This window comes from Pygocentrus nattereri, chromosome 22 (genome assembly GCF_015220715.1).
Source record: "Pygocentrus nattereri isolate fPygNat1 chromosome 22, fPygNat1.pri, whole genome shotgun sequence".
NCBI lineage: Eukaryota > Metazoa > Chordata > Actinopteri > Characiformes > Serrasalmidae > Pygocentrus > Pygocentrus nattereri.
The window spans coordinates 15,017,243-15,040,375 of NC_051232.1; the positions used below are offsets into that span (position 1 = coordinate 15,017,243).

The 23,133-nt window shown below is 40.6% G+C and overlaps 1 protein-coding gene across 1 annotated transcript in view; it reads left to right on the forward strand.

The window, feature by feature from the left end:
* The window catches only part of LOC108413826 (SLX4 interacting protein), a 109,902-nt gene that overhangs the window by 16,677 nt on the left and 70,092 nt on the right, over positions 1-23,133 (forward strand). The gene's annotated exons all lie outside the window — the stretch shown is intronic.

A 23,133-nucleotide genomic window follows, 5' to 3' on the forward strand; every position in this document is an offset into this window, starting at 1 on the left:
ATTTGTTAAATAAACAATGAATACTTACTAAATGTAAAATGTTAAGTCTGTATATACTTATACTTTATACTTCTTGCGGAGACAACGTTCAGCTGGCTTCAGCGAACAATATGACATAATGGTGGAGAAAATGTTCAACTGCTGACATCACATGGATGCTTTGCTCACACTATCACAAAACCTGTGACTAGTTGGTAAAATAGAGGCATGCCATGAAATAAAGATGGATAACTTTGAGGAGCTTGGTTTCAAGTGCTTTTGCAGTAACATTCACATTTAAATGCACATTTGTTAAATAAACAGTGAACGCTTTTTAAATGTAAGATGCTAAGTATGTTATTTGGTAATACTAACTAGAAGTAAGCACCAAACATAGGTTGTCTTATATTTAAGTTCACAAGAGGATGAGGCTGAAATTGGCTTCTTATTTGCCAGCTTCTTGCTTGAATTTTCCTGAAACTTGCATATTACCATAAGTAGAACTGTGAGAGAATTGTTTTCTAGCAGTTGATGATGCTAGAACGCTATTTCTAGCATGAAATATGTCATTTGATTTTTTTTCCCCATATTGAAATTATAAAATGTTCACCTGCGTTAATGGAGCATCTGCAACATTTTAAAATGAAAACGCAAAACTATGACTTGTAATTTACTTACAGTTGTATAGAAGCGCTTTTTTGCCTGCCCGTCTCCACTGCAGTGCTACTTGATCCAAGGTAACTAAAATAGCGAGCTAATGCACATCAATAAAATTCAGCAAGATTTTAATAATTAAAATTTAAGGTACATTACACTCATTTACACCAACAACTACTTAATTCTAAGTAGGTTGCTCAAGATGGTTCAGACCATCTGCATCGCCAAGTACTAAAAAATATTTTTTGTACTCTGTCTAAAAAAAACTGGTATCGTTGCATCCCTCATTGATGTTATTGATTATAATGATTAGTTCTTGCAGCTCTTTTGGAAACGTAACTAAATATTATCTAACAAGAACTCGACATGCTTTTTGGAACAAAACCATTGGCTTTTGGGATAAGTTCTTGACATCTCTGCCTTCTGCCTGTGGGTGGGACGCAGACGTTGTTTTTGACAGTGGGTTGTGTTCCTAAAAAAGCCTAACTATGGAAACACAAACAGATTTGCTTTCGTAGCTTCAAGAATGAAGAATGAGTTGGAATGCACCAACTGAGCCCTGCCTTGTTTTTGGCACACAACAGTCTTTGTCTATGAGTGATCTGTCTCCCTCTTGGGGAGAAAAGCACTCATGTATGGGGCTGTACTGAACTTGGCTCTGTCTCTTTCCACCATGAAAATGAACATTACATTCCTTCATTGTTCCCTGAGGGGGATCTAATGGTAGTACACAAAGAAACAAACCCATTTGCACCTAATGTAAATGTTGAGGAATATTAAGGAAGTTTTCCATGTTGAGGAGTTAAGAATATCATTAATGTTATTCTAGCATAGCATTAATCTGCTTTTTGTTGATCAACTTAGTTATTTTCATTACCATAATGCATTACACTATTTCACATAGTTACACCTAATATTTTAGACTGAGAACATACCATTTTAGTTCTGCTTGAGAAGGTATTTCAGATTTTGGTTCTGTGCCAGAACAAGAACTTGTTAGCTTGAGATTAAAATACGGGCTGACCCATGTATTAATTCATTTTTCACTCCAAGACTCCATTACTGTTCCGAAGCTTGGAGACTCCCATAAGGCATAAAAAAGTAGAGCAAGCATGTTTCTCCACCAGTCTGACATTGGGAATATTCCTGTCTTGAACTGTAATGGCATATTTCAGATTTTAAAAAGGGGGAAAACAACATTCAACACAATTAAATCTCCATAACTGGAGACTACAAAGACCTTTTCCAAAGAAACTCCGGACTCATCATGACCCGTGTATCTTCTTGGCTGCTTTCTAACACTGCAGTCTTTGTAGAAAGCAGTCTGATTGTGTTGGCTGCTATATAAAGAGTCACAGAGCAAGGGAAATTATCTATGGAATTTGGTAATACTCACAAGCACAATGTAGGGAGGGGAATATCTAGAGGTTCGACAATACAAAGTTATCACAATAATTGAGCCATAATATGATTTTCTTTTTTTTTTAACGCTAACTATTAAAATGAGATGCAGGGCTATGGGGGGGGCAAAAAACATTTAGTTTTTTGTGAAATAATTAAAAAAATAATTTAGTTGTTATTATCATGTTTTGTACAAGCACCATACACATCTCTGCTACAAACATTTAAATTTTGTTTCTAGCACCTACTGTACATGTACAATTTCACCAAAAAGTTATGAATGTTACAATATATCCTATGCATGGGGTAGTTGTAACAGATAAACAGTTAGTTGTAACATTTGCTTGAAAAGTGCCATTAATTAGTGAAACGTTAATTTGATATTACAGTGGTGCTTGAACGTTTGTGACCCCTTATTTCTGCATAAATATGACCTAAAACATCATCAGATTTTCACACAAGTCCTAAAAGCAGAAAAAGAGAACCCAGTTAAACAAATGATGCAAAAATATTATACTTGGTCTTTTTTTTTTTTGAGGGAAATGATCCAATATTACATATTTGTGAGTGGCAAAAGTATGCGAACCTGTATTACCAGTTAATTTGAAGCTGAAATTAGAATCAGGTGTTTTCAATCAATGGGATGACTCTAACGCGGAGCGAGGAGGCGGATGCATACGCTGAGATAAGTGAGATTTATTTGGGGCAAATCCAGGGTCATAGTCAAGACAGTCCAGGTTCCAATAATCGATACCAATCAAGGGTGGACAGACATAAGTGAAAACTAAAACAAACCACAAAGACAGTCCAAACAGCGTCAAGACAAACCAATATAACAAACAAAGGGCTTAAGTACACAGGGAAAACGAGGGACAGGTGAAAACAATCAGGGGCGGAGTTACAAAACCAAAACAAAAACGCACATGGACAGGACTGGGAGGGGCCAGTCGTGACAGTACCTCCCCCCCAAAGGCGCACACACTGAGGCACACCAACCAAAAACAGAACAAAACAAAAACAGACACAAGGGACCAAAAACAAGGACAGAAGCAAACTAGACACGGACAGGAGCCGGGACAGCACACGGGACAGACACAGAAGCCAGAGCAGGAGAATGCAGAACAGAAACCACGGGCACAGACCCATGACCAGAGGCAGAAACGTGCACAGGAGCGGGAACACGGGAACAAACCAAAGGCACAGAAACAGGAGACACAGAGGCAGAAACAGGCACAGAAGCCGAAGAAGACACGGGCACAGAAACGGGAGACACAGGAACAGATGAAACAGAACGAGGACAAAACAGGGAGAGAGGACGAGGAGGCACAACACAAAATGATGCCGAACGAGGGACGACCAGAGAAACAGGACGAGGAAAACAAGAACGAACCATGGACCATGCAAAAGACAGGGGAACAGGCACCAAAACAGACACAGGCACAGAAACAGGCACACAGACAGAAACAGGAACAGGAACAACAACAGGAACAGGAACGGACACAGACACAACCGTAGGAAACAAGACAACACCAGGGACAGAGGAGGGCAAAAATGAAGGAACAGAAACAGTAGACATGGGAGGCACTGAAGGAACAGAAACAGTAGACATGGGAGGCACAGAAGGACCACAGGGAACAAAGACAAGAGACACGGGAGGCACAGGAGACCCATGGGGAACAGAGACAGGAGGAACGGGAGGCCCACGGGGAACAGACACAGGTGAGGGCGGGATGGGCGGGAACAAAGGTCCTGCTACGACGTCCACGGGGGCAGGTGGGCCTGCTACGACGTCCACTGAGACTGGCGGCGGGTCCGGAGGCGCGGCAACTGGTGGCGGGTCCGGAGGCACGGTAGTGCCGTGGGGTGTGGCCATGGGATCAGGCTTTCGGGCTGGGGACCTCTGCCCCAACCTGGAGGAACACACAGACACGGAACCCACTCGGCCGTTCTCAAGGCTCACTTGAGGGATTGGCATCTCGCAGTGGCGCTTGAGAACGAGCCGAGTACCACAGTACGGGTTTTCTGTATGCTCCTTCCATCTGACCACATCTTGCGCTGCTGGTCGTTCCTCCCTGCAGTGGCGCTCAAGACGGGCAGACCCAAGGCGCTTACCTGATGTCTCGTTAGTTCAGCAGTATAACTTTTTTGGCAACGGTAAGTGATATGAATATAAAGGATTTGAGGCGATTGGGTGCTGAAAGTGAGGAAAGGTCATTAAGTAGTGCTACAATGGGACATAAAGGGATGACAAGGCCCAAAATCTCTGATAGCCTGTCCATGATCCCGAACCAAAACTGCTGAGTCGCAGGACAATTCCAGAAAGCATGATAGTAGTTTGTAGTATGACTGTTAAACAATGTTGGACATTTATCACTGTGAATGAATCCCATACGATGTAGTTTAGAGGCTATATGTTATGTGAAGGGTTTTATATTGAATTAGTTGGAGTTTTGAATTACTGGACATAGAGAAGATGTCACTGCATATATTTTGCCAGTTGACATTGCATGTTTCTTTTATATATGAGGTCCATTTTTTAATTGGGAGTGAGATAGTGTTGTCCTTTGAGGCTATAAGTTTATATATTTGTGGTAACATTTTTTTATAGCTTAGTCTATAAATAGAATACTGTTAATGTCCAGTTCTTGAATTAAACTTTCCTCAATGTCTTGCCAGGGTTGGTTTGAGCTACTTGTCCAATGTCTAATGTAAAGCAATTGATGTGATAGAAAGTAGTAGTAAGAATGTGGGGCTCCAAGTCATCCAGGTCAGGCTTTTGGTGCTTCCAATAGAGCTTAGTAACCGCATTGTCAAGAGAGTAGAACCAGCCTGATGGTGGAGTAGCAGGGGTCATAGAAAACAGATAATTGATTTTAGGGAGGATATTCATTTTAACTGCTGATATTCAGCCTATTAAATTTAATAGTAGTTTATTCCACCTTTCTAGATTTTCATTTCTTGCATTAAAGGTATGTGGTTAAGTTTATACAAATCGTTTTTGTTAGGAGAGACAGGAATACCAAGATATTTAATAGACTTGTCCACCTCCTCTTTGTAGCTGAAAGGGTCTGGATATATGTCTGTTTGCTAAGACTTAGGCAGAAGATGAGTTGTATATAATGGTTTTATCCAGTTGGTAAAGTATGGGCCAAATCCAAAGTGTTTAAGGGAAGCAAAGAAATAGAATCACTCTATAAAATGCCTTTTCAGTATCCAGAGATGCTGTTATACATGGTGATATATACGGGGATTTTTCGCTGATATACATATGATTTGGATTAAATAACCTATGTGTGTTCTCTGTGGACTGTCTCCCTTTGATGAACCCAGTTTGATCTGTGCTTATGAGAGTGGGTATGACCGATTTCCAATCTGATTGATAAAGCTTTTCTTTACTTTTATTTGGTTTTAAGATAAGTGTAATAAGAGCAGTATTTATATGATAGGGGATGGATTTTTGAGCATTTCTGAGATTACTTTTAAAAAGAGTGGTGAAATAAGAGGCCAGAATTGTTTGTAAAATTCTGCTGGGTAGCCATTAGGTCCTGGTGATTTATGATTAGGCATTAGAAAGAGGCCTTTGCTTTTGATTTCTTCAGAGGAAAGAGGTCTGTCTATTGATTCTGATACAGATGTAGGTAATGTAGGTAGGGAGGCACTGCTCAGGAATGCTTTAATTTCTTCCATTGAGGCATTCTTATCAGATAAGTAAAAACCTAAATACATCATTGATAGCTTGGGGGTCCTAAATGATCCTACCAGAGAGAATCTGAGATTGCTGTTATTATTGATTTCTCGGTTTCCTGTTTTAACTGATTTGCTAAAAATTTTCGAGTTTTATTCCCAAATTCAGATTGCTGTTGTCTAAGTTTAAGCATATCATGTGCGTTCTTCTTTTGCAGTATATTATTGAGTTTGTATTTAGTTATCATTAGTTCTTTAATAATTGGATCAGTAGATGTCAGAGAGGCCAGGAGGTCCAATCTCTTCACCTCATCCTGCAGCTTTTGTTCTTTTGCTAGGTCTTCTTTCTTCTTTTTAGAACAGAATGAAATGATTTTTCCTCTCATCACAACTTTTGCTGTTTCCCAAAGTGTGCAAGCTGTAATGTCAGGATGTTCTTTAGTTTCAATAAAGGCTGCCCATTCCTGGTTAAAACTAGAAAAAAGAATCTAGAAATTCTTTATCAGTGAGTAAAGTGGTGTTAAAGCACCATCTGGGTGGAGGGATGGATTGATAGTCTGCTAGAAAGGTGATACTAATTGGGGCATGATCAGATATAATAATACTATTAATATCTGAATTAATTATTCTATGTGCAATAGAATTGTTAGACAAAAAGTAGTCTGTGCGGGAGTATGACTTGCAGTAAGGGGAGTAATATGAATATTCTTTACTACTGGGGTTCTGCAATCTCCAGCTCTCCACCAGTACATAATCTGGCATGTATTGTTTAAGCAAAGTTGTTGAATGATTACACTATGTAACACAAATTTTGTTCCCAGCTTTTTAATGTTATATTCCAATTGCTTATGTCTAAAACAAATTAAAAATTGCTTACATTCATCATAAACTTTGCTTTTGTGACCACGGCAACGAAAATTATGAATTTTTATTATAGAAACAGATGATTTTGCATCTTCTCATTTATACAGTCAGACTAAGAACACTATAGGCATTGCAAATTTACACAGAGTACCAAAAACTGTTCAGAAGTGTGTGGTTTTCCGAGATTTACGACTATACTGCAAATCAGATTCACGAATCAATCCCCAAATATAGTCGCCCATCATGTTCTCGTTATATTGTCCTTGGTAACGGCATTCAAAGTTCATAATGTCCTGGTGGAAGTGCTCGCCTTGCTCCTCTGAATAAGCTCCCATGATCTCTTTGAACTTATCAAGATGAGCATCAAGGATATGGATTTTGAGTGACATCCTGCAGCCCATTGCAGCATAGTTCTTTATCAGAGTCTGGACCAGTTGTGCATAGTTTTCATCTTTATGATTGCCTAGGAAGCCGCGAACCACTGCGACAAAACTGTTCCAAGCCGCTCTGTCCTTCCTATTCAGCTTCTTGGGAAATTCACTGCACTCTATGATCTTCTTGATTTGTGGTCCGACGAAGACACCAGCTTTGATCTTTGCTTCAGACAGCTTAGGGAAAAGATCTTGGAGGTAATTGAAAGCTCTCGATTCCTTATCTAGAGCCCTGACAAATTGTTTTATGAGCCCCAAATTGATGTGTAGTGGTGGCATCAGCACCTTGCGTGGGTCCACCAGTGGCTCCCACTTTACATTGTTCTTCCCCACAGAAAAAACTTGGTGACGCTTCCTCTGTCCTGTGACTTGGACGCTTTCATCTAATAAGTTCCATTGCTTGAGCCTTGATGTCAGAAGCTCAGCGTTGGACTTGGTGAGACCAAGGTCTCTGATCAGATCGTTGAGGTCTTTTTGGTTAGGGTAGTATGGCTTCCGCTCCTCATCTGCACATGAAGAGAATCGTGATCTTCAACATCTTCCTGGTGTCTGACCTGCTGCTTTCTTCTGAAGGTGGTGTTGCTCTGTCTGGAGGTGTTGGTACAGAAGTCAGGGCAGTGTGGTACTGGGGCAATAGATGAAGGAATGTCAGGATACGTTACAGGCGTTGCATTTTTGCCAGTGCGACGTTTGGAAGGGTCCACCATGCAGAAGTAGCAATTTGTTGAGTGATCAGTCGGTTCACGCCAAATTCTTGGGACAGCAAAATGCATGGCTTTCTTCTCTCCCCTGTACCAACCTATAAGCAAACAAAATAAAATTTGGATTGAGAATTTGATTTAGGCCTATTTCACACTAATGACTAGTGGTATGTGCGATATTAACACAGTTTGAAATCTGTTATATATCAAACAATAAAATATATCTGTATATATTTGATATATTTAACTACAACATGTGAAAAGGTGTTAATTAAAGCTCTTTTAAACTTTAACTGATTTAAAAATTTTGCAAAATAAAAATTTTAATCTGCTATTTAAGAGAGTATCATTTATCTGCTTACCTTCAAGAGTTTTCTTGCAGTGCTCACATGTGAAATGAGGAGCCCATGGTTTGTCTTGGTCACCAACAGGCATGCCGAAGTATGCTTTGTAGGCCTCACACATCTTAGCAGATGCTTCCACAGAGTACTTTTTCGCTCTTGTCTTTGTAAAATGGCCACATACATAGCAAAATGCGTCTGCTGGATGTATGCAACCTCTTGATGCCATCTAAATTGACTAAGTTACATTTAAATTTACAGTTAAATTGACTATATACATTTGAAAGTAGTGGTCCTTCCTAAGCTCCTCCTGTAATGGGTGTGGGGTGAAGTGTGAATTATCAGAATCTGAATAGAGAATGAATTCACACCTGTCTGTCTAGGTCAATTCCCCTTTGTCTGTGATGGCTGTTGCCCACTTACTATGCAAACCCAATCAATTAGATCATGTCTCTCCGTCTCTCAGGAAGGGCTATAGTGGCCCTATATAACTGTAGTTATACAGCTACCTACAATTCTGTACAGTCCCAGAAAGTTCTAGATAATTCTGGACAGTTCTAGAAACTTCTTGATAGTTCTCACAATTCCAGAAGCTTCTTAAGTATTTTGAAATATGGCGAATATCCTTAAAAATAGATCAATTTCAAAATATCATTGTGCTGACCACAAAAGCAAAGTTTACAGGGAATAATAACTTTTTTCTATTAATTTAGGGTACAAACAATCAGGAAAACACACTTAACAACTGGGAACAAATTTTTTTTTGAAAATTGTTATTTATGTTACGTTGTGCTGAAGAGGAACGATCTATGCATGGGTTCAGAACTGTATTGAAGTCACCACCAATTATAAAAAAAAGAGAGAATTTAGATATTTCTGAGAAGAGTGAATGAAAGAAAGCAGGAAAATCTGTGTTTAGTCCATAAATATTTACTAAAGTTAAGGTATCTTTTCCAATAGTGCTTGACCTTGATAAAATGTCTTACATAAATGACCTTAGAAAATAATGTCTGTGTTAAAAAGTCCACGTTAGGTTGTTCCTTGAGCATCGCTACTATGTTCAACCACAATGACTAATGCAATGGTGGAGAAGCACCTAAACAGCCAAATGATGATCATTCGTGCACACACATGCGACCATGTGAAATTTTAAGCCGCATGCTCTGAAAAAGTGCCCTCAGTCTAGAGCCCTGAGGTACAATATTATGTGTATGTCATATTACAATTGTTAGTTATTAGTTGTTAGTTGATAGTTATAAATATTACCGTTTAGTACTTTTGAATGCAAGACTTCAAAAGAAAAGTTGGTTTATCTAATTAATTTTAAACTTTGTTTTTAATGAAAACAGAATTGCGAAAGAGACAATTCCACATTCCACAGTTTTTTTTCCCTACATACTCTGTACATATTTAGCAGATGCTCTTATCAAGGGTGATCAACAATGAATTTAACATTAGGAGTCTTACATCAGTTATTCTTGTTAGTCTTGATCATTACTTAATCATTTAATGGTTTAGATGTAAACAAAACCAGTCAAGTCAGCTTTATTGTCAATACTACAATATGTACAGGACATACAGTGTGCTGAAACTATGTTACTCTCTGACCCCATGGTGTAACAATAACATTAAATAGATGGATGGACTAAACACTAAACACAATAATTGTTGAAATAAACACTAATGGTAGAAAAATAGAATTTATATATATATATATAAATATAAGAGGTCCTGAAATTAACACTAAAGTGACATAAGGCACATACAGATTAAGTTCTGTGGGTATAAATAGTGCAAATATAAACAGTAGTGCAGTTAGACTGAGCTTATGGAGCTGTTAAAGTGATGAGTGTGTAACAGTCCCTGAGAATGTCAGAAATCAGTACTGGGGAGTGGTTTGGTGTGAAATGCACCTTTCTAGAGAAATTTACCCAGTCAGAATTGTTCACCATTGTAGTACTGGGAACCAGACATCCAAATGTATGCACTACAAATATCACCTCTTTATCTGCTGTCCAAAATGACCGGTCAACTGTCTTGTGTCTTATATGTCACGCTGATATTGATAAAATAGTGCTCAATTTAAAAAATTGTGTTTTTGGGTACCATTTTTTCCTTACAGTGCCCCGCATGTACCTCTTTGCCCTACGTGCATTTTATGTTTGGGTTGGTGGTGTCGCGTCGCATGGTGTCAGCAAAACTCATAGCTTATGAGAGTATTTATCAGAAGAGCTATGATGAATCACAGTTGTACCTTGCTGGTTAACTGTTCAGAGTGGTGGTGAAATGCGCTATACCAGGAGGCAAATAGAGAAAATACAGTACGATGCAGTTTTCTTCAAATGCCTACTGCTAAAGAGAACTGCTATTTCCTCTGCTGTGTTTTCCACCACAGGAACTGAAATCAAGATAAGAAACATTTGTGACTGAAATAAACTGTCTAAACTGTTTAAAGGCCACTTATCCTACCTCTCTGTCTTACCCCATAAACTGGTGAGGAGAGTAGTAAGTAATCTGTTTTTGACCCCACCAGTTTTCAATTTTCCAATCGCCTTTGGTTATTCTGCTTTACGCCGGCGGGTTCAATATTTCTCTCTCTCCCTTTTTGGTCTCTCTTCTTCAAGCTGATGCAACTCATTTGTGAGTTCTGGTTCAAAGTGACAATTTGGAAATGGACCTTATCAAAGTCCTCTGCAAATTTTGCCATCTACAAAAATCGGTAAGTAAACTGTAAAAATAAACAAAAGTTGCTGCCAGTGTTAGCTGTGTTGAATGGCTCTCGCTACAGGTTTATAACAACAAAATCACATTAGGTTGCGCATGTTGATCTCAGCTGAGAAAGCAGTTTTGAGAGGAAACACGGAAGTAATGCTGGAGTGATATATGGAGTCTTATACTAAAATACATTTTAAGCTAAAACTTTATAATAAAGCTATCACAAAACAATGTCTTGGGTAACAAGCAATGTATTTATAACTATGCTGTGTAATAACTTAATTGGATGTACCTTTTACAGCCAATAAGTGCTTTAGACATCTGGTTCCTAATACTAATAGTGTACAATTCTGATTCTGGAAATTTCTCTAGATGGGTGCGTTTTTCACTGGTCCACTCTGAATGATTTTGTTTGCATCTAAACTATTGAATTATTAAGTAACTTTGCAAAATCAGTGATGTTTCCCTTTAGTAGGCTAGTCTTGGTTTACAGCACAATCATTTTATTTCTAAATTACTCTTAAAAGGAGTAGCTTACATTAAACATTAATCTAATTTAAAGAAATGTCTCGCTCCTTTGTCACAAGGGGGGCACCCATTCCTTAATTTTCCAAGACTCCTGCCCATGTTTAAATACAGAGCAACAATTACAGCTAAATATGCTTTCATGTGAAAAACAAAGCCATTTGGAAGCAGAGTTTTGCCTTAACCGCCTGCCTGTGCTAATGCTGTGCTGTAATCCTTTTTGACTGGAGATGAATTTGAAGGTTAGAAGCCAACAGAAATGCTTGAAGACGTTTTATTTACCCAATCACCAGAGACTTCTCTGGTGTAGGGTAATATAAATCACTGCTTATGGGCAAAGACAGAGTGAGACAAAGGGGAGACTAAGATGGAGAGAGCCAAACAGTGTGGCTGAACAATGGGCCTTACCCTACACACCCTTCCAATTCACTTTCTCATGTCATCTCTTTACAGCTGGCCTTGGAGAAACACAGACCCAGTAATAAGTTTTATACGCACTTATTCTCAGTTCTCTTTCTCATGCACCTTCTCTTATACAGTGCAGTACAGTTGGGCCAAAAACAAATGGTAATGCTGCATTTGCATGATATTGTATAATTTTCCAGGCCTCTATTCAGCAATTAATTAAATATTGGCGGCTTATGCATTTTCTTTCACATAATACCCTAGACCACTGTTTATTAACCTTGGTCCTTTAGGTCCATTGCCCTGCACGTTTTAGTGTTTTTCTTGGTCTCAACTTGAACCAACTACCCAACCAATTATTGGGTTAAAGTGGGCGTGTTAAAGCAGGAAAAGTGCTAAAATGTACAGGACGGTGGGTCTCCAGGACCAGGTTTGACAAAACACTACCCTAGACATCACTTCTTCCGGTAAACCTTTCTAGTAGTACCAGCAGTTGGGGTAAATACACTGTGTGCAACTGTGTCCAGACACCCCTTCTTAATATTAAATTTTTATCTACTTGTACGGTGCACTTACAGCTTGCATAATCTCCAGACAAGCATTGCCAATAGAATAGCCCTGGAGCAGCCACTTCAGTCACCATGCCCAATACCAAGCGTCAACTAGGGGGTTAGTAATCCCACATCACTGGGCTGTGAAGCAGTGAAATTGCATTCCCTGGAGTGATGGAGTGCTCTCTCAAGGGGAAGAGTTGGGGTGACCTTTGTGGTTCAGAACTAATCATCCAACATTTGTACCCAATCTAAATTAATGCTCTTGTGGCTGACTGCAGCCAAATCTTCACCACATTGTTCCAACTAGTGTTTCAGAAGAGTTATTGCAGCATAAAAGGCAGCAGACTTCTCGACCCTTGATTTCAGAAGAAGATGAACACCTGGACTTATGGCGCATAATGCAACTTCACTGAGTCAGGACAATAACTTTTATGTTTTGTCACAACATTGAAAATTGTTTTATTGGAAAGATGTATGATATTTCTTCAGTGTCGCTTTTGAACTGCTGGGCAACATTAGGCTTTTTCTAGTCAGAGGATTTCTGGCTCATTTCTGTATCTTTTTGGGTGGTCCAAGGCAGCACAGTGACAGGCTCACACTTGCACTCATGTGTAAAACATAATCAGGCCAGCACACAGCAAAGATGTAACGGCCACTTAAATGGCCATGACGGCTCTGGCTGTTGTGCACTTTTGTGAGTTATTGTGCTTGACAAGGTTGCACAGAGCTTTGAGAATTCTGCTTAGATGAGGAGTTTGTCATGCTCAGAAACAGACCTTTTCACCTACTGTATTTACATGAGCTAACAGCTTATTACGAACATATTTGAGTGTTTTCTATGAATCTCTGAACCTGTTTTACTTTAAAATGCTAATTCATCTAATTTCCTTGTTCTTATGCAGCATGGAGTATATAATTGCTGGCATTCACTCTAAGGCAAGTTTGGATGACATTTCATTAGTACAGAGAATATGGTTTGGTTTCTGATGTAAGTGTATGAAACATGAATAAAGAGATGGGTGAAAAAAGTTTAGGAACATGGTTGTCTTTTATGGTAACGTAATTAAGGCTTTATTTAAATTCAGATGCTGATTAGAAAATACTGATTGAATCAACTGATTTTTGCTTTGTACATGTCTTTGTCCAAACCAATTTACAAAAACTTAAAGCACTGTGCAGATTGTGAATAAAAATGGAATGCAATGATATATGTAATCAAATGAAATCAAATTTATTTGTATAGCGCTTTTTACAATGGATGTTGGTACAAAGCAGCTTTACAGAATTTCGGAAAAGACAAAGTTTTAACAGGACTGTAAGAATGTACAATCCCCCCCCCCCTTCTTTACGGGTGGGATACACATCACACGTCTGTACCTAAGTCTGGGCAGACCGAAGTGTGAATAGTTATTTCTGATTCAGAACTCTGATTGCGGTGGGGAAGAAGTTATTTAGTCTGGAGGTCTTACACATCATACTCCTATACCTCCGGCCTGAGGGCAGAGGTTTGAACAGTCCGTGCTGGGGGTGGGTGGGGTCTTTGATGATGGAGGCAGCCTTCCTTTGGACTCTATGGTTGTAAATGTTCTGCAGAGAGTGCAGTGGAGAATTGGTGATCTTCTCTGCAGTCTTCACCACTCTCTGTAGGCATTTACGGTCCATCACGGTCAAGCTGCCGTACCACACAGTGATGCAGCTGGTCAGGAGGCTCTCAATGACGCAGTTGTAGAAGTTGCTGAGGATCACCGGAGACATCCCAAACTTCCTCAGCCTCCTCAGGAAGTACAGCCGCTGTTGAGCCTTTCTGACTAGCTGCTTGGTGTTCAGTGACCATGTGAGGTCCTCACTGATGTGGACACCCAGGTATTTAAAGCTGCTCACCCTCTCCACCTCGAGCTCCCGGATGAAAAGTGGCCGATGAGGTCTCCTCTCCTTCCTCATGTCCACTATCACCTCCTTCGTCTTGTCTGTGTTGAGGATGAGGTTGTTTTCATCACACCATGACACCAGTCTGGTCACCTCCCTCCTGTAGGCTGCTTCATCTCCACCATGCTCTGAGGGCCCGCCCAGGAATCTTGTCTGGTCCTGATGCCTTGCGGGGGTTGATCTTTCTCAGAGCTCTGCAGACCTGGCCTGTTGATATTGACAGAGGGGGCGGGCAGGGGTTGTGTGGGCTGTGTGTGTGTGTGTGTGTGAACCTCCCGGTGCTAGTGCTGGAGGTTTCGAAACGAGTGTAGAAGGTGTTGAGGTCGTCCGGTAGGCTGCCTGTGGAGCTGATGTTGCTGGTGATAGTCCTGTAGTCTGTGATGTGTTGTAGGCCTTGCCACATCTGCCTGGAGTCAGCAGTGGAGTAGAAGCCATCCAGTTTCTCCCTGTACTGCCTCTTGGCTGCTGTGATGACTTTCCTCAGTCTGTACTTCGCAGCTTTGTACTCTGTCTCATTGCCTGATCTGTATGCAAGAGAGCGAGCACGGAGCATGTGTTGTACCTGACTGTTAATCTAGGGCTTCTGGTTTGGAAACCTCTTCACTTGTGTGGTGGGCACGATGTTATCCACACACATGCTGATGTAACCCGACACATGTTCAGCATATTCATGAATGCTGACAGAAGAGTCCTCCATAGTGGCTGCAGCTTTAAACACATCCCAGTCTGTCATAGCAAAACAGTCCTGCAGTATGCTCTCAGTCTCCGGAGACCATACTTGAACTGTTTTGGTAACCGGATTTGTTTGTTTCAGTCTTTGTCTGTAGTGGGGGCGGGGTGCAGCCCTGTATGCACTGCGTACATTACTGTACACGTGATCCAGGATGTTTTTGTCACGGGTTGGAATGTCCACGTGTTGGAAATATTTCGGAAATACAGTCCGTAAGTTGCACTGGTTGAAATCACCGGCAATGATAAACACAGCATCAGGGTGAGCCGTCTCTAACGCGCTGATGACGTCATGGAGTTTGCCGAGCGCTGCCGCAGAGTTAGCCCGTGGATTTATATAAACAGTTGTTAAAAACACAGCACAAAATTCCCTTGGTAGATAATAGGGGCGGCATTTTAACAGCAGGAACTCCAGGTCTGGTGAGCAGTGCTTATAAATGGTCCGTATGTCTCTACACCATGCGTTGTTTACAAACACACACACACCTCCACCCTTACCGAAGGCTGCCGTGCGATCTCCACGATGCTCAGAGTGAGTCTCTAGCTGGATAGCGCTGCCCGGTACTCTGTCTGAGAGCCAGGTTTCAGTGAAAATTAGAGCGCAGCACTCTCTTGTTTCCCGCTGAGATGTTATCCTAGCTCTCAGCTCGTCCAGCTTGTTCTCCAATGACCGCACATTAGCTAACAAGAGGCTAGGCACTGGTGGTTGGCTAGCACGAGCCTTTAGCCTAGCATGCAGCCCTCCCCTTTTGCCTCACTTGCGCCGCCACGTCTGAAGCGCTCTCCTCGGATCAGCATGCTCACTCGCGGTCGGTAGGTCTGGGTCTTCCTGGTGGTGGTGGTGGCTGCGGGAGCGGACAATGGGTTGTAGCTCCGGTGGAATGAAGCCGCTAAATCCATGTTTGTTGTCTTTTGCGATGTCCAGCAGAGTTTGTCTGTTATAAGTTAAAAGTGCCTGGCACTTGTGCACTGTAGAGAGAGCATTAATGCACAGAAAAAGAAGAAAAAGCCGACATTCTTGAGCAGAGCGAGCATACACGTCTGCCTCGGGGGGCGCCATGTTGCAATAATCATGATAGTAATAATCGTAATAATAGTGATTATACTACTAATATTAATAGCAGTAATATTGGTATTAGGAATAGCTAGGAGTCTATGAGAACATCAGTGTAGGTTGGGCAGCTAGTCCAAGGCAGGTGGTGGCAGCTGGGGCATGGGCAGCTGGTATGAAGTGGGTAGAAGGAGGGCTCGGCAGTCGGTCGTCCTTCAGTGTCCGGCCGGATCACAGGGTGATTGTATACTCGTTTGTACATAAACAGGGGATGTAAACATTTACAGAGTGTGGCTAATGACTCCGGCAGATCTGACTATGACAGCTTAACTAAAAGGACACACAGACACGGCAGCACTCTGAAACAGTTTGGCATATCTCCGCTCCACTGTCCACAAACTTGAGTGACCGCATACGAGCAGCGGGACGACAGCAGCAGCGTCTCAGTTTACTATAATTCCCTGTGTCCATGGACCCCTGGATCTGCTGCCTTTATCTAAGGGGGAACATTACCTACCAAAAGCTAAACTGAACAAGTGAGTTTTCAGCTTAGTCTTAAAGATTGAGACTGTGTCTGAGTCCCGAACAGTTTCTGGAAGATCATTCCAGAGATTGGGGGCTTTATAAGAAAAAGCTCTTCCCCCAGATGAAACCTTCTGAATTCTGGGGACTATTAATAAGCCAGCACTCTGTGATCTGAGTGGTCGTGATGGCTCATGTAGGGCTTTATGAGTCAATAAAAGGATTTTATAATCAATACGGAATTTAATAGGCATCCAATGAAGTGATGATAGCACTGGACTAATATGATCAAATTTTCTAGTTCTAGTGAGGACCCTGGCTGCGGCGTTTTGGACTAGTTGGAGTTTGTTTAAATTCCTGCTCGTGCATCCTGACAGTAGTGCGTTACAGTAGTCTAGCCTAGAAGTAATAAAAGCGTGTACTAGTGTTTCTGCATCACGCAGGGATAGGGCAATTCTTATCTTGGCAATGTTGTGAAGATGTAAAAAAGCTGTCCTAGTGATGCTGCCTATGTGTTGATCAAATGATAAATCTGAATCTATTATAACGGCAAGATTTTTTGCTGCTGAGCCAGGTCCATCCATCCATCCATCCATCCATCCATTTTCTAAGCCGCTTCTCCGTCAGGGTCGCGGGGGGAAGCTGGAGCCTATCCCAGCAGTCTTTGGGCGCAAGGCAGGATACACCCTGGACAGGTCGCCAGTCCATCGCAGGGCAGACAGACAGACACAGACAGTCACTCACACACTCACACCTAGGGGCAATTTAGCACGTCCAATTGGCCTGACTGCATGTCTTTGGACTGTGGGAGGAAACCGGAGAACCCGGAGGAAACCCACGCAGACACGGGGAGAACATGCAAACTCCACACAGAGAGGACCCCGGTCACCCGGCCGGGGAATCGAACCCAGGCCCTCCTCGCTGTGAGGCGACAGCGCTACCCACCACGCCACCGTGCCGCCCCTGCTGAGCCAGGTGTGGCTGGAAAGTCGGCGAGATTTAAGATTAAATCTGGTAATTTACTTCTTGCTAATTTTGGACCCAGAAGGAGAACCTCTGTTTTGTTACTGTTAATGAATGTCAAAAGTTGAAAATGGGAAATTTTATTGTTTTTTGAAAAATATGTGCCTATTTTGAACTGGCATGTTTTAAAAACAAAGCCATAGGTTAGTTGTCCGATTGTATATTTAATTCACCCGTTTGCTTTTCATGTGAATTGCGCAAATAAATGGCCAAGAATCTACGTCAATAAAAACATTGCTAACAGGCCTAGCGCCTCAGGTGATACCCAAGCGACACCCCACAAGAAAACTCTGGTGATGGCGGAGATGAAAGCCGAGATTCTTTCTTCTTTGAAGGAGGACATCACCACTTTACTAAGGTCTGAGCTGAAAAGTGTACTCGCTGATGAGTTTGCAGGAATGAAGTCTGAGCTTTGTGCCGTTAAGGAAGAAGTGATAAGCAGTGTGGTCGCACTACGTGCAGACGTGGACAGTGTGAAACAAACCGTGGCTGGAATGGGGCACAGCCTCACCACATGCTGAGACGATATCACCTTTCTGCAAACAACCGTGCACAAGCTTAGCAAAGATGTAGCTGGTTTGCAGGAGAAATGCGTCGACCTGGAAGGGCGAATGAGGAGATCGAACATCCGAATTCTCAATGTGACTGAGGGTCCTGGCTCGAGCTTGCCTGCCACAGTTTCAAAGTTACTAAAAGAGGCCCTGTGTCTGGAGAAGGAGGTTGTAGTAGACAGGTCGCACCGTGGTCTGCAATCGAGGCAGCAGGGTGGCAAACCCTGTGCTATTGTGACCTTCACTACTTCACTACTATCAGCACTGTGTGGACATTCTTCGTCGAGACAGGGAGGCTGGTTCTCTGCAGTATAATGGCACTAAGATTTTCATTTTCCCTGATTATCCACCCAGTGTAGCCTGCGCCAGATCAGCATTCAACAAAGTTAAGAACGTCCTCCATGGGCAGAAAGTTACGCGTTTCGTCATGTTTTACCCAGCTAGGCTCCGCATTACACATAATGGGACTGAGAAAGAGTTCCAAGACCCAGCGGAGGCAATGGCATATGTCAGGGCCAACATGACACAGACTGGGTAGCTAGGCACGGCTGACACTTGACACTTCATTGGTGAGTAACCAAAGACAAAGGCACACATTGTGGAACTGACTACTCGGACACTACAAATTTCAATGAAGTAAAAAAAAAAAAAAAAATGAGTGGACTAATGTTGGAGTTTCTCATAACCGAGTGCTTTGCATAATAAGTTTATTTGATCTATATGCCACTTTTTTGTTATTGTTATTACTATTATTTTCCTGAAGTACTCAGCGGAGCTGCTTGTATCACCAGTTCTCTCCCGTAAAGGGGGGTTGGACATGTTTATCATGCTAATTTTAATTCTAAGTCAAGGGGAGCTGCAATACTTATTAGTAAATCAATCTCATTTGTTATGTCAAATGTGGAGGCTGACCCAACAGGCAGGTATATATTATATTATATAACAGGTGGATTATATAATACTCCAGTGATACTTCTTAATGTGTCCGCACCAAATTGGGATGATAGTTCTTTCTTTACAGCTCTTTTTACCCAATTGCCTAATAATTCCTTACTCAATAGTAAGAAAACAGAAGTTTTACTTGTTGGCACTCCTTCCACTTTAACCAAATCTCCGAATTTTCCCATTATTATTGATAATTCTCATGTATATCCTTCCCCTCAGGTAAAGAGTCTGGGTGTCATACTTGATAGTACGCTTTCTTTTTCATCTCATATTAATTCTATCACCCGTTCTGCCTACTTTCACTTGCGTAACATTAACCAACTTCGTCCCTTTCTTACTCCTCATGCTGCTGCTGTCCTTGTCCATAGCCTTATCACATCCAAGTTAGATTACTGCAACTCTCTTCTGTTTGGTCTCCCGAATAAGACTCTCCATAAACTGAAACTTCTCCAGAACTCTGCTGCCCGGGTCATTACTCGTACTCCACCCAGAAAACACATCACCCCGGTTCTGCAACAGCTCCACTGATTACCATTTGAAGCTAGAATTAATTTTAAAATGTTAACTCTCACATTCAAATCCATTCATAACCTTGCTCCTCCTTACCTGTCTGAACTGTTACACATCTCTACTCCATCCCGTTCCCTCAGATCCTCATCCTCCACTCATCTTTTTGTTCCTTCTGCTACTATGGGCAACAGAGCCTTTAGTCGCTGTGCCCCTCAGCTATGGAATTCCCTCCCCCCAGTTATTAGGAATGCAGACTCTCTTCTCTCTTTTAAATCTCTATTGAAAACATACCTGTTTAAGCAAGCATATTCTCTTTAAACTGGTTTGTTGTTTTACCGTGACTCTTTTAGTGTTGTTTTATTTTGACGTATTCAAATGATTGTTGATTCACATTTATTATTATTGTTGCTTTTTCCTGTTTTGTAAGGTGACCTTGGGTTTTTGAAAGGCGCCATGAAATAAAATGTATTATGGATACACATCATCTTATCATGGGAGGAGACATGAACTGCAACTTTTCATCTAGACCGTAGTCCATCCACACCCATCCATTCACTTACTGGTTGTGAATATCAGGCCATAGTGATATCAGACCATGCCCCAATGGTGATGAATCTAAAAATACCCACAACACATAATGAGTACCGTCCCTGGCGGCTAAATACACTACTATTGGCTGGCAAGGATTTTGTGAAATTTATTTCAAATGAAATACATTTTTTCTTACTACATAATACAACTCCAGGAATGTCTCCTTCATTGATTTGGGAAGCAATGAAGGCATACTTAAGAGGACAAATAACATCGAACACGTCTTGTGTTGTAAGGAAAAATCAAATGAGACGCCTGGAGGAATTAACGAAAGAGATTTTGAAACTAGATGCTATAATGGCCCGGTGTCCATCCCCTGATGTGTATAAAAGGAGATTGTTGACACAAGCAGAATATAATCTTCTTTCCACAAAACATGCTGAAAATATGATCAATAAAATACGTTGTAGGACATATCAGCATGGTGAGAAGACAGAGAGGAGCCTTGCTCAGCAGTTACGTCAAAAAATAGCAAATCAAACTATTGCTGAAATAAAGGACATACATATACATCATTCACAGATTAATAATTGTTTTTTCAAGCTTTACTTTAAATTATATACTTCTGAATCACCTGGAGACGAGCCCTTGTTGAAATTGTTTTTTGATAAAATTAATACACCTATGATAGACGCGGTAGCTTTAAATCAGCTTGATGAGCCACTGACTAAGGAGGAGTTCTTGGCAGCAGTATAATCTTTGCAGAATGGGAAGAGTCCGGGTCCTGATGGGTTCCCCAGCAAATTTTTTAGGACATTTGCTGGGGAACTGGCTCTGCTTTTGCTGTCTGTATATGAAGAATCATACACCTCTGGCTCGTTGCCTCTTACCATGCGTCAGGTGGTTATATCGCTAATTCTTAAGAGAGATAAAAATTCCGTGGAATGTAGTTCTTATCGTCCAATTTCGCTTCTTAATGTAGATTGTAAGTTATTAGCCAAGATTCTTGCTCAAAGATTAGAAAAAATCTTGCCTTCTGTAATATCAGATGATCAAACTGGATTTATTAAACATAGACAATTATTTTTTAATACACGCAGGTTATTTGATATTCTTTATAGTCCCACCCCACCAGGAGATACAGAAATATTATTATCATTAGACGCTGAGAAAGCATTCGATCTCCTTTACACAATGAAAAAATTTGGTTTTAGTCAAAAATTTATCAGATGGATTGAGGTTCTTTATGCCTCACCTCTGGCAGCAATTCGTACAAATAACACTTTATCCTCCTTTTTTTAAGTTAGAGCTAGGTACTAGACAGGGATGTCCCCTCTCGCCCCTCCTTTTCTCACTGGTCATAGAACGGTTAGCTATATTACTACGCAGCGAGGATATGATTAAGGAGATACATAGAGGAGGTTTAGAGCATAAGGTTTCTTTATACGCGGACGAAATGCTTTTATATATATATATATATATATCTGATCCAATGTCTAGCTTACCAGAATTACTTAATGCATTAAATAGTTTCAGTAAAATATCAGGATATAAAATAAATTTTGAAAAGAGTAAACTCATGCCCATAAATAATGTAAATATGGCAGCCATAATAAATCAGTTCCCATTTAAAATAAACACTAATAAGTTTAAATATTTAGGAATATGGGTGACACATAAGTTTAGAGATCTCTTTAATTCCAATCCCCCCCCTCATAACCAGTATGAAACAAGATTTTGAACGGTGGAACCTCCTCCCTTTATCCTTGGGAGGTAGGGTAAATATAATCAAAATGAACATGGCACCAAAATTTGTATTTTTATTTCAAAATATTCCACTATTTTTTAACACAATCTTTTTTTAGACACATTAATAAGTTGGCTGTCGAGTTTATCTGGCACAATAAACAACCCAGAGCACGCTTGAGTATTCTACAAAAACATCGTACACAAGGGGGTTTATCTTTTTTGTATTACTATTGGGCCTGTAACGCACGGATACTATTATATTGGATTAGTACCATAAATGAACAGAGTGATCCTAAGTGGGTGCAATTGGAAAGGAATTCATGTAGTCCTATCTCACTGCAGGCATTGATTTGCTCAATTATCCCGATGCCTGAGCCACTATCCACCTATACATCTAATCCGATTGTGAAAGATTCCATAAAAATTTGGATACAGTTTAGAAATACATTCTCACTTAAAAATCCCTCCAGTTTAGCTCCTATAATTGGTAATAATATGTTTACTCCCTCAGTAACTGACACAGCTTTCATTAAATGGAGGGACATGGGCTTTCATAGAATAAAAGATCTTTATTTTTACAGTTTTGGAACATTTGAACAGCTGAGTAGAACTGGGAGTATCCCACATTCACATTTTTTTAGGTATTTAAACTTCGTAGTTTTATTTCATCACATTACCCTGAATTCCCCACCTTGCCATCGAAAAATCTTCTAGATATCATTTTAGAATCTGCAAACTCACCAAGAATTGGTACAGTATATGCTTTAATTAATTCAGAAGAATCTGAATCTCTACTTTCACTGAAACAACAATGGGAAGAGGAGTTAGATATACAAATATCTGAAAAAATATGGGGGGATGCTTTGAATAGAATTCACTCTTCATCAATATGTTTGAGACACACTGTGATGCAATTCAAAGTTGTTCATCATTTACATTGGTCTAAAGTAAAGCTGAAAAAATTCATACCAGATATTGACCCTGTGTGTGAAAAATGTAAAACGGATCTAGCCACCCTTTCACACATGTATTGGTCTTGTTCTAAACTAATGACATTTTGCCATTCGATATTTTCCTTCCTTTCAAATGTTTTAGAAGCTTTTATTCCACCTTCACCATTCGGGGTATATTTTTGGGGTGATACCTCAAGATATTTGCATAGGCAAACCAACAAAAACCGTGATAACTTTCACAACCTTGTTAGCAAGACTATTGATATTGCTCAAATGGAAAGATACAAACCCGCCTACTAACCACTGGATTAGGGATTTAATGTTTTTCTTGAATCTCGAAAAAAATCTGTTGCACAACAAGAGGGGATAGTTCAAATTTTTATGCT